The sequence below is a fragment of the Ailuropoda melanoleuca genome, chromosome 2, assembly GCF_002007445.2.
Source record: "Ailuropoda melanoleuca isolate Jingjing chromosome 2, ASM200744v2, whole genome shotgun sequence".
In the NCBI taxonomy this organism is placed as follows: domain Eukaryota; kingdom Metazoa; phylum Chordata; class Mammalia; order Carnivora; family Ursidae; genus Ailuropoda; species Ailuropoda melanoleuca.
The window spans coordinates 165,768,007-165,779,812 of NC_048219.1; positions in this window are offsets into that span (position 1 = coordinate 165,768,007).

An 11,806-nucleotide genomic window follows, 5' to 3' on the forward strand; every position below is an offset into this window, starting at 1 on the left:
AATTAAGTAAATAAAAGAATAAATAAATAGGAAATATGACAAAAATTGTCAAAGTCATTCAGAAATGACTGAAGGGAGGAACTTGGTGCCCTTTATGATGAAGGCCAGCTTGCTGTGACAGACAGCATCTAAATTGCCCAGGTGGTGATTTAGCTACAGAAGCCCAGACTCTTGAGGGAAAGTTCTAGAATAAGCTTTGTGTAGAGATCAGCGATTTTAGGATAATATTAAGGAGTTATTTCATGTTTGAGTTTTCATGTACATGTGCCTTCTCAATCTGGGAAAATTGGAAAGTGTGGATTGGACCAGATTATGATCAATTGGCAGGAAGTTGGTGGTTTTTCTAGTTGGACACAAGGAATGGGAATTAGCAGATATCCTATCTGGGAAAGACAAGGACACACAGCATCTGTTCACCAGTGGGAGATCCCACAGACCATACCTTCTTCCCCCTATGTTATCTACTTTGGACACTTTGTTCTTCTGGTAACATGCTTATCCTTCTAGCTTTAGATTAATCGATTTTGTCATTTATGTCAAGACTGTTAATTGTATTATTCAAGTTGCCAATAGCTCTATGCTTTTTCTCTGTACTGTCAATTGCTGAGACGCACAGATACCTCCTACTGTAATCATGGATCGTCTATTTCTCTTTTTAGTTCTGATCTCTTTTTTCTAGGTCTACTTGGTTTGATATTAGTATAATGATACAGTTTTCCATCCTTATATTTTCAGGATCTCAGTGTCTTTACATTTGAAATGTGTCTGTTGTAAGCAGTTGTAGGGGAGGAAAATTTTGCCCTTTTCTCCTTCTAGGTTCTTTGGCCTAAGAATTAAATTGACAGAGGACAGGCTAACAGGTGAAAAACAAAGTCAATTTTGTATGTATGGGAGCTCATGAAAATATCAGATTCAAAGGAGTGACGAAAGCAGACAGCTTTTACACCTTTTAGACAAACAGTAAGTTTGTGAAGAATTGACAAAACGAAGTTTGGGATTGAGGTAGCAGATTAGTGAGAAAGTAGTAAGATTTGTTTATATAATCTTTTTGGTCCTGACTTCTTTATTTCTAGTGAAAAGAATGTCTCTCTACCTGCTGGTACAGGGAGGGTACTTTTCACATCAGAGATTTATTTTCTGCCTTCAGGGGGACAAAGGAGGGTCAGAGTATCTTTCTTGCACTGGCTGTTTCTTAAGTAACTTTAATTCAAAATAATCAATATACTAAGTGGCATTTTTTTGGGATGGTATATTTTGCCCTTCTTCACAACGTATTGTCAGGTTTTAAAATTTTTGCTTTGTTTTTGCTTTCAAAATCCAATCTGGGTTCTTCTTACCTTTAAGATATTTAGTTCATTTTCATTTAATGTAATTATTGATATACTTGAGTTTAAAATCTGCTGTTTTTCTAGTCGTTTTCTATTTGTGGCACCAGTTCACTTTTCTCTACTTTCCTGACTTCCTTTAGATAAATTAAGTAATTAAAAAAAGTCTATCTTACTCTTTAACTAGCTGGTTAATTACCTATTCTTTTTATTTTCTTTTAGTGGTTGCTTTCGATCTGCATTGTCCGATAGTGTAGCCACTACCGACGTGTTGTTTTTTAAGATTTTATTTATTTATTAGAAAGAGAGAGAGAGAGAGCAGGGGGAGGGGCAGAGGGAGAAGGAGAGGGAGAATCTCAAGTAGATGCCACACCAAGTGCAGAGTCCAACGCGGGGCTTGATCTCACAACCCTGAGATCATGACCTGAGCTGAAATCAAGAGTGGATGCTTAACTGACTGAGCCACCCAGGCGCCCCCCCCATGTCTGTTTAAAGCAGTTTTACTGAGGTGTACTGATAAACAACAAATAGCACATACTTGAAGTATATTATCTGATAAATTTTAACATATCTATGTATATCTGTGAGATCATCGCCACAGGAAGATAGTGAATGTATTCGTCACCTCCAAAGGCACCTCTATGTGCCTCTTTTCATCCTGCCCTGCTGCTCTTCCTCACCGCTGCTTCCTATATGCAGTTGGTGCTATAAATTCCCCCCTAAGCATTGCTTTAGTGGCATCCCACAAATTTTGATACATTTTGTTATCATATTAATTCAATTCAGAAATGCTATCTAATTTCCTTTAGATTTCTTTTTTGACCCATGGATTATTTAGAAATATGTTACTTAGTTTCCAAACATTGGGAATTTTCCTGGTATTTTTCTGTTGTCCAGGCCAATAACAAATTCCTGGCCCTTGAAGTCAGAGATCCTATTCCTCGGAGGGAGAATTATACCCAAGAACCATAGGTATCTCACATCACTGGTCATTGCCAGAGTGAATTTGTCAGCGTTTGTGATAAATACTTTAATAAACTCACCAGAGGGCAGCAAGTCAACATGAGAATTCCATTCAGAAATTGTCTGTGCAATTATCACATGGTTTCACTCATTTATGGAACACAAGAAATAGCAGGGAGATCAGTGGGAGAAGGAAGGGAAGAATGAAGGGGGGGTAAACAGAAGGGGGAATGAACCATGAGAGACCTGTGGACTCTGGGAAACAAACTGAGGGCTTCAGAGGGGAGGGGGGGTGGGGGATTGGGATAGGCCAGTGATGGGTATTAAGGAGGGCACATTGCATGGAGCACTGGGTGTTGTATGCAAGCAATGAGTCATGGAACATTATATCAAAAACTAAGGATGTACTGTATGGTGACTAACATAACATAATAAAAAAAAAAAAAAAGAAAGAAAGAAATTGTCTGTGATCCAGTCAAGCAGATGGGGACCAGGCAGGTGAGGAGAGAAGGCAGAAACTTGGAGAATGGACTCTGCTCAGGGCTAGTTTTTCAAGGAGAACAGAGAGAAAGGAGGTTGGGGTGAAATTCAGGGAGGAAGCTGACCAAAAACTTTATACTCATTATGATCCATTAGAGTTCACATCTATACACATACACAAAGTTGATACCTATGGGTAAAGAGACGGCTGCTGAACTTTTTATTTTAATTTTTTTTGGCATTTTCAAAATCATCTGTGGTGAGTATATAATACTTTTATAATCAGGAAAAAAAAACCTTTACTGATCAGAATTTTGAATGAGGTCCTCAAGATTTAATTGTCTGCTGCTGGTGGGAAAAGGGCAGGAATCTGGACAAGTTCTCAGTCGGGAGTAGTGACTGTGTTTGGTTTCACTGGCGCATCAGATATGGGGTAGGCAGATGGATGGGGAGCTGAGATCCAGGGGAAGCGAGGGAGACTGCCCACCCCCCTTGTTTGGTAAGGGGGACAAAGAAGAAATATATACTGTAGCCAAAAGGCCTCAGACCCAAATGGCAGATTTTTTTTTTTTTTTGAGTTAACTAGCTATTTTGAGTTATATTTTGAACTGGCATATTTGGTTCATAAATGCAAGCAGTTTGGAGCAAAACAAAAAACCTCTGAGTTTTAGTTACTTGACAACATAAATGAATTTAGCAAGCCCCTAGATGGGAAGGGAGGAATGCCTATTTACAATTAACCTAAATTACACTGGTGGGCCTTGGCTTTTTGCCAACTCCCAAGCTTTCCTTCACATAGCAAAAATATCACAAACAACTACTGAGGTTTACTTTGTAAGACATGTCTATCAAGAAGTGAATGACGTTAACTAGACTTATTGTGACCATTTCATAATCTACGCAGATGTTGAATCATTATGTTGCACACCTAAAACTAATGTAATATTATAAGTCAGTTATATCTCAGTTAAAAAAAAAGTGAATGGTGGAATGGGGGGGAAGAGAGGTGAGGAAATGAAGAAAACAAATAAATTCTACATGCTCACCTAGATCTCTTTCAGGGCACATTCTACCCTCTGAATTGAAACACAAAACCAATATAAAACAAATAAGAAGAATGGTGTGACATGATTTTTCAATGAAAGAATGAACTTAGTTGAAAAAGTGTCAGTTATTTCTAGTCTCCACTTATATCTCGATAGCCTTTCTTCAACAGATTCTTAACTATTTGGAGTCTTTTCAATGTGTCTAATTTCTTTTCTCTGGTAGAATCTTTTTCTCTATCTTTAGGAAAACATCTAGCAAGGCCTAGGAGTAAAAACAGAGAATCAGGAGACAAGAAATGAATCATGTTGGTTTTTTTAAATGTAAACTTTTCATTGAAATATTCCATAAAAACTGAAGATGCTCATGAGTCATAAATGTACAGCTTAAATCATTTTGATTTTTAGGCAGGTTTTTTTTTTTCCCACTTACTTTTTTCTTCTCCAAACTAGAGTCTCACTTTTTCCATCAAGTACATCGTTCCCCTGTTTTGTCTGGGAGACAAACTAATGCTCAGAGACTGACATTGTCTTTAGAGACTATTTGCCAATAGTTCATTTAACGTAAGTTCACTGCGGGACTTTTACAAGTCAATATACATACAGGATAATATCTCTTAATAAACCAATAAAGAAACAGCATGCTTCAAATTAACGATAGCTTAGTCACACTATTGTTCCAGGCAAGAGGAGATGAAAGAGAGAATGGCCAAATGGAGTTGGGGTGTACCTTTATGCAAGTTGGTAATGGGGAGAGATGGCTTAGCCAACTGCAAGCTGACATCCTCCTGCCAGGGCAAAGGTGAAAGTCCCCTGTTGCTGGAGCACATTGCTCGGGAATATTGGCCTCGGTACTGATGGGCAAGACTGCTGCATGGTTCTCACCCTTGCAGGGAAGAGTTGCTTTTACTGTAGCAGGAGCTAATGCCCCAAAGTCTTTGGAGCGCTATCTAGATTAGCAGAATAGCCTTGCCCAGACCAAACACTCTCAGACGGTCCTCACAAACGCTCAGTATTTAAAGGCTAAATGTCCCCTGGCCATAGTTGATTTCTTTATTTTTTTTTTCTTTTAGGAGAGACAGACAGAGGAGCGCCTGGGTGGTTCAGTCAGTTAAGCGTCTGCCTTCAGCTCAGGTCATGATCCCAGGGTCCTGGGATCGAGTCCCATGTCCAGCTCCCTGCTCAGCAAAGAGTCTGCTTCTCCCTCTCCCGCTCCCCCTGCTCGTGCTCCCTTACTCTCTCTCTGACAAATAAATAAATAAATAAATAAATAAATAAAATCTTTAGGAAAAAAAAGAAGAAAGAGACAGAGTGTGTGCAGAGTGAGGTGGGGGAGGGGCAGAGGGAGAGAGAGGATCTTAAGCAGGCTCAACGCTCAGTGCAGAGCCCATCTCGGGGCTCGATCTCACCATGACTGTGAAATCATGACCTGAGCCAAAATCAAGAATCAGTTGCTTAATCAACTGAGCCACCCAAGTGCCTGTCCTCTAATGTTTTTATTGATAAGTCCCCAGCAGCACCCCTCAGGAGCTGAGCTATCTGAGTGCTTATCAACAACAACAGATAAGATGAGGATAGCCTGATACAGCTTACTTCACTCTTATTTTTTTTCATCCTTGCCATAAACAAATGGATTTGAAATCATATCAAACCAATACAGAACATCCCCCAAGAATGCATGCTGGTTTGTAAAGTCATTTAGTTTATTGGTGCATCAATGGATAGTTCTGTTGTCTAGCTTCAGCCCACTCAGAAAGATGGAAGAGTTGAGAATGACAGTCTTTGGTTCTGTGCCAGTGCCACCTGTGGGCCAGCTTCGTGTGATGATGACGCAGCAGCCTTAGATGTCAGGCATGACAAGGGTTGAAAGGCTAGTCTGGGGAACAATGGAAAGGGGCATTTTGTTCTCATCAAACAGTCTGTGGGGTTCTGAATAAACATGCAAGAAGAACTTGATCCTAGGCTGGAGTAGTTAGAGTGGGCTTCCTGGAGGAAGTGAACAGTGTTGTGAAGATTCACACACTGGATTATCAGATGGAGAGTATTTCAAGCTGGGACAGCAGATAATGGGGACAAAAGAGGAAGAGGTGGGTGGCATAGCATGATATTATCAAGGCACCAAAGCTGAGCTGGGGTTGAGATGCTGTAGAAAAGAGCCCTGGGAAGACTTAGGTACGTTTTGGGACAAGCAGAGAACTTGGTCTATTTGAAAACTATGCCTTGAATATGTGGGATATCACTGAAAGTTCCCCAGGGTTATTTATGAAGTAATTTCAGGGAGTTGTCAGTCCCACTCCCACACAGGCGCACTTAAACTTTTATTCTCTTCTGTCTTCTGAAATGTGTTTCTCCTCAACTGTTAGGTATCTACACCTAATTTCTTTATTTTGTCACCTGAATTGCTTTTTATTTTTTGGTTAATAACAGACCTTTTTAGGAGTTCGTAGAGACCATCAGCTTACTTTTCTATCATGTTTTCTCCTTAAATCTCAGGTATCTTGGGCTGATCATGCTTTGGGCTTATTTGCTTTCTCTTAGTGATCACATCTTTTTGTTTCCCTTCCCTTCAGGCTTCACGATTTTCACCCATTTCAAGCAAGAGACTCCTCCCAGTTCAGATGTCACTGACAATGGGGCAGTCATCGCCCCATGGTCTCTGAGCTTGCTCTTGTGAAGCTCCCACTGCAGCAGACCTGTGAAGCATTTGACCTTGTTCCTTGGTGGCTTCAGGTGCAATCTGGTACAGTATTTCATTTATCAAAAACCAAGCGCATGACCGGACTCTCCTCTGCCTTTTTCCCCACTACCAGCGAGCCCCTACTCGCAGAGCACTAGGGAGACTTTTGATCCCTTTTAGCCTGTTTATTTGTCTCTCTTCCTTTCTGAGAGGTGAGTCTATAAATAAATGATCTCAAGTTATTGCATAGATATTCCCGAAGTCCCCATGTTACTGAAGCCAGACCTATTTCTCCCACGTGGGAGGTAAGACCTAGACCTGCAATATCTCATCAATGTCATGCAGGAATAGAGACTTGACCCAGAGGTACTCTTCTCATTCAGGCCCATCGCCTTTAAGAACAGAGAATTTTAAGGCCTGTTTACCATCTCACATTTTCTGTTACTTTTCTGCTTCTTCCTTTTCCCCTCTACCTCCAAAGAAACATCAGAGTAGGGTAGAAATAAAATGCCTCCTGTCCTCAGTCTTATTTTACCCTGTGAAACAGCTTATGCCGGCCATCTAAGAGGAAAAAAAAATAAAGAACACAAAATAAAGAAAAAAATTAAACTTATACCCTCCGCTGACCAGATAAAATATAGACTTGTAGTAATGAAAAGGCTAAGAGAAGATACATAGACAGAAAAATGGAACAGAGTAGATAGCCCAGAAATAGTCCCTAAAATATGCAAAGGTGTCATAAAGGCAGAGGGATAGCATAAATCAATAGTGAATATGGGAATATTAAGTCAGTGGCGCGGGATGACTAACCACTTGGACAAAAAGTCAAGTTAGACTCTCACTTCCCATTGTACGTCAAAATCAAATCATTGAATTGGATATTTAGATTTAAAATACAGGGACACCTGGGTGGCTCAGTCAGTTAAGCATCTCCCTTCAGCTCAGGTTATGATCCCAGGGTCCTGGGATCAAGCCCCACATCAGGCTCCCTGCTGAGCAGGGAGCCTGCTTCACCCTCTGCCTGCTGCTCCCCCTTCTTGTGCGTGTGCGTGCTCTCTCTCTCCCCCTCCCTCTGACAAATAAAATCTTAAAAAAAAAAAATTAAACATATGAAAAAAATCAGTTAAAAATTTGATTGAATTTCTTATCTCTGTGTAGGTAAGGTCTGTCTAGGCTTGAACACAGAGAAATTGACAGAGGAATATAGTGAGGGGAGTGGAGTGCCCACTGCAAAATGTGCCCCTCTGGCATGTGGATTATTCCCAGCTGAAGACAGTTGGGACCCAGCAGACTCAGGAGAAGTTTTTTGTTTTTTTTTTACCTCCCCCTTAACTGCCTAAAAAAGTTAGATAGGGGGCCTGTACCATTAGATAGAGAAGGCTAATATGAGAAATAGCCTTTTATATCGGAAGCACTTACCTGCATGGCATAGCCAACATTTCCTTACCAAACATTTGCTCTGCTCATCTTCCTGCGAATGGTCTTCCTCCACTTTGAAGCTCCAGACACCTACCCGGTTCTTAGCTCCGGATGACATATAACCCTCGACTACCTGATTGCCGGGGAGTCTCATATTTGAAGAAATGTGCTCTTTTACTGTGGATGTGTCTTACGTCAGTTCAATTATTAGGTCAGCCAAAGAACCTAGAAGGGAAGAAGGGAAAAGTTTTCTGCACCTACATAGAAAGATATAATTTCATAAACACAAACCATTTTGTTATACCTGAAAATCCTCACGAGTGCCCAATTAGAGATCAATACCAGAGATAAAATAAATAGGTTTCAATATCCAAAAATTTAAACTCTCTCCCTGTCACAAATAAGGCAAAAGAAAACAACAAAAATGGAAAAATATATGTGATAACGAAAAGTTTAATAAATCTATGTTAAGAATTCATATGCCTAACAAAGCTGATACCTCACATCCATTTAATAAGTGACAAAAATAGAAGAACAGTCAAGTTGTACACCAGAAAATTTCTGTTGTTGAAGCAATTACAGGATATAGAAAGAGATTTTTTTCAACTCATTTTGTAAGGTGCACATAGCCCTGAATCTATAAGCATAATGCAAGCTATTTATTTTTAGGAAACTGAGGTAGGAAAATCCTATAATCAACATCAAACATCCTGAAAATATTTTTCTTGATAATTTAACACACCTCCCTCATTAAAAAAAAAAAATGCTATGGAGCTTAAGTCGGAAGGAAGAGTCCCTAACTTGAAAAGTAACTGTCAAATCTAGATGACCAACAGACTCATGCAAAGATGCTCAGCATCATCAGGGAAACACAGATCAAAACCGCGATGAGACATCACCTCACACCTGTCAGAATGGCTAAAATCAAGAAACAAGAAACAACAGGCATTGGCGAGGATGCACTGGTGGTGGGAATGCAAACTGGTACAGCCACTGTAGAAAATAGTATGGAGGTTCCGCAGAAACTTAAAAATAGAACTACCCTATGATCCAGTAATTGCACTACTTGGTATTTACCCAAAAGATACAAAAACATAAGTTCAAAGGGATGCACCCCTATGTTTACAGCAGCATTATTTACAATAGCTAAATTATGGAAGCAGCCCAAGTATCCATTGACTGATGAATAGCTAAAGAAGATGTGGTGTATATATATGTGTGTGTGTATGTGTGTATATATATGTGTGTGTATATATATGTGTATATATATATATATATATATATAGGAATATTACTCATTCATAAAAAGAATGAAATCTTGCCATTTACAACAACATGAATCCATAACACTGTAGAGAGTATAATACTAAGTGAAATAAGTCGGTCAGAAAAAGACAAATACCATATGATTTCACTCATACGTGGAATTTAAGAAACAAAACAAATGAGCAAAGGAAAAAGAGAGAGAGAGAGAAGGAAACCAAGAAAAAGACTCTTAACTGTAGAGAACCGGTGGTTACCAGAGGGGAAGTGAGTGTGGGGATGAGTCCTGAAAGAAAAATGAGACACTGAATGAAAAAAAAAAAAGCATATTATTATGCACTCATTAAATGTTTGGACTGAAAGTGTTCTTCCAGATTGTCTAGTTAACTCCCTAACTCCCTTACTTGGGAAGGTAGAGAGTTTGGACTGAGAGCTGAATTGTGCAGTTTGGGTACCACACTCTCTGGCCTGCACTCTCTCCCCCTGCAACGTGGCCTGTCCTGCTGCCACGAAATGGATCCTTCTCAGATTCTCACACTCTCCATGGACTTGCTGGGTATATTCTGCCTGCAGAAATTCCAGAAGTTGTGTTCACAGGGAACACTAGCCAAAGATTCTTTATTAGACTTTCACTACATTTTTGGAGGCGTTTCTTGGAACACATCCCAGAAAGAAGCACCTATCTTTGCCCTCTGGTAAGATTTACTTAGGATTTTCTTTTGAAAAGATTTTATTTATTTATTTGACAGAGAGAGAGCACCAGGAAGGGGAGTGGCAGGCAGAGGGAGAAGAAGCAGGCTTTCTGCTGAGCAGGGAGCCTGATTAGGGGCTCCATCCTAGGACCCTGGGATCATGACCTGAGCCAAAAGCAGATGCTTAACCGACTGAGCCACCCAGGTGCCCCTTATTTAGGATTTTAGGAAGGAACCAATTTATTCTAGAATTTTCTAGGCTAGTAGCCACTGTGATGTCCAGATGATACTTTCTTTTGAACTGAATATATATAAATTACAAGTTGCTCTTGCAGTCAACTGAGAACCCAGTTGAGTCCTTGTAGTTTTTGGGTTGGACATCCTTCCTCCTGGCTCTGTCCTTTACCCTCAGCTCTACCTTCCCCTGAGGTTGCTCTTAACAGCTTCAATTTTTGAGGTCCAAATACCCTACTTCCTTAGTCATGGTATTTATTTCTCTCTTTTCCCCTATTTAAATAATTAACAAGATAAAGACAAATATCTAGAACAATTGGGCTCAATTAATTTGCTAAACTGGCTTGCAGACCTTAGGGAAGCGCTTTTGCTGGCTTACCAGTTTTTTAAAGAAGATGATAAAGGATAAAAGATGAACAGCCAGATGAAGAGATACAGAGTGAGGTCTGGGAGGGTCCCAAGCACAAGAGCTTCTGTCCTTATGGCATTGGGGTGTGTCACCCTCCTGGTGTGGATGTGTTTGCTGGCCTGGAAGTTCCCAGAACCCCTGCTATTGGGATTTTATGAAGGCTTCCTCATGGCATGATCAATTGTTATTCCATTTCTAACCCCTCTCCCCTTTCTGGAGGCTGGGGGAGGGGGTTAGGCTGAAAACTCCAAGCTTCTAATCGTGGCTTGGTCTTTCTGGTGACCAGCCCTCACCCAGCAGCCCACCTAATGTTACCTCACTAGAACAGAAGATACCCCTAGCGCTCACGGCACTTGGGGATCTGTAAGGGGTTTAGGAGCTCTGTGCCAGGAACCCAATGCAACATGTGTATTTTCTGTTATCTCACAGATGGGGGCATGGCTCACTGAGGTGGCTGTGACAATGATCACAAGTGGCAACACGATCAGTTTAGGTTTTCAGCTTGAGTGAATCTGTCAGTTAATATTCACCTCAAGGCAAGATGCAAATTTCCCCTCAGAAAATCATTTGAAGGTTTTTCACTTTAGAGCTGTGACATCAAAGGGGTTGGGATGCCGGGGAGATGTCATTATGTGTTTTCTGGTGACCGCCCTGTATGTAAATATTTCTTCTTCTAGTTAATGCTGCTCTGCACCACCCCGTTCACTTATCAACTCATCTGGAAGATTGCTCGTCTCTGAACAGTTCTTCCCTGGTTCTCTGGCCTACCTCACGCTTCCGAACAGAAGCTCTTAATTCTAAAACACTCCAGCTGATCAGGTTTCCTTTATGGTTAGTACTTTTTGTATCCTATTTAAGAGCCTTTGTTTCTTCAATATCATGAAGACCTTCTCTTAAGGTTTTTTTTTTTTAAAGATTTTATTTATTTGACAGAGATAGAGACAGCCAGCGAGAGAGGGAACACAAGCAGGAGGAGTGGGAGGAAGAAGCAGGCTCACAGAGGAGGAGCCTGACGTGGGGCTCGATCCCACAATGCCGGGATCACGACCTGAGCCGAAGGCAGACCCTTAACCACCGCTGTGCCACCCAGGCGCCCCATTCTCTTAGGGTTTCTTATAAAAGCTTTCTTGCTTTCCCTTTCGTATTTAGATTTATGATCCGCATTGAGGTGAGTTTTCTGTAGGTGGGAGATAAAGGCTCGTTTTATTTTTATATGGCTGGATCCAGTTGATCTGTCCTTATTTATTATAAAGACTATCCTTTTTTCACTTCACTGCAATGTCATCTTTTTTTTTTTTTTT